This window comes from Macaca mulatta, chromosome 16 (assembly GCF_049350105.2).
Source record: "Macaca mulatta isolate MMU2019108-1 chromosome 16, T2T-MMU8v2.0, whole genome shotgun sequence".
NCBI lineage: Eukaryota > Metazoa > Chordata > Mammalia > Primates > Cercopithecidae > Macaca > Macaca mulatta.
The window spans coordinates 63,986,306-63,986,713 of NC_133421.1; positions in this window are offsets into that span (position 1 = coordinate 63,986,306).

A 408-nucleotide genomic window follows, 5' to 3' on the forward strand; every position below is an offset into this window, starting at 1 on the left:
CCTCTATTCTAGGAGTCTTTCTGGCAGACAGCAGGCTCGGGGCACTCAGAGGAAGAACCACAGAAGTTCTAGCTCCTGCTTGGGATAGCTGAAGGAGGCAGGTGGGGTGGGTGGGGTGGGGAAGTCCTTCTCGAGTAACTGGATTCCTCCAAAGATTCCCCCATCCCCACAGGGCTCCCCTCGGGAAATTCCCCTTTTTCCCTCACAGCCAGGCCTGTGTGGCCTAATAACTACGGCCCCGGTGTTCTTTCCACTCCCCTACCCTTAAGTTAGACTTCGGCCTTCGCGCCCGCTTCTGCGCAGGGCCAGGGCTGGAGGCGGGGCGAAGGGGCGGAACCGCAGGCGGACGCACGTACCGCTTCGCTCTCAGGGGCAGACTCAGCGGCGGAAGTGGCGCCGCTGAAAGAT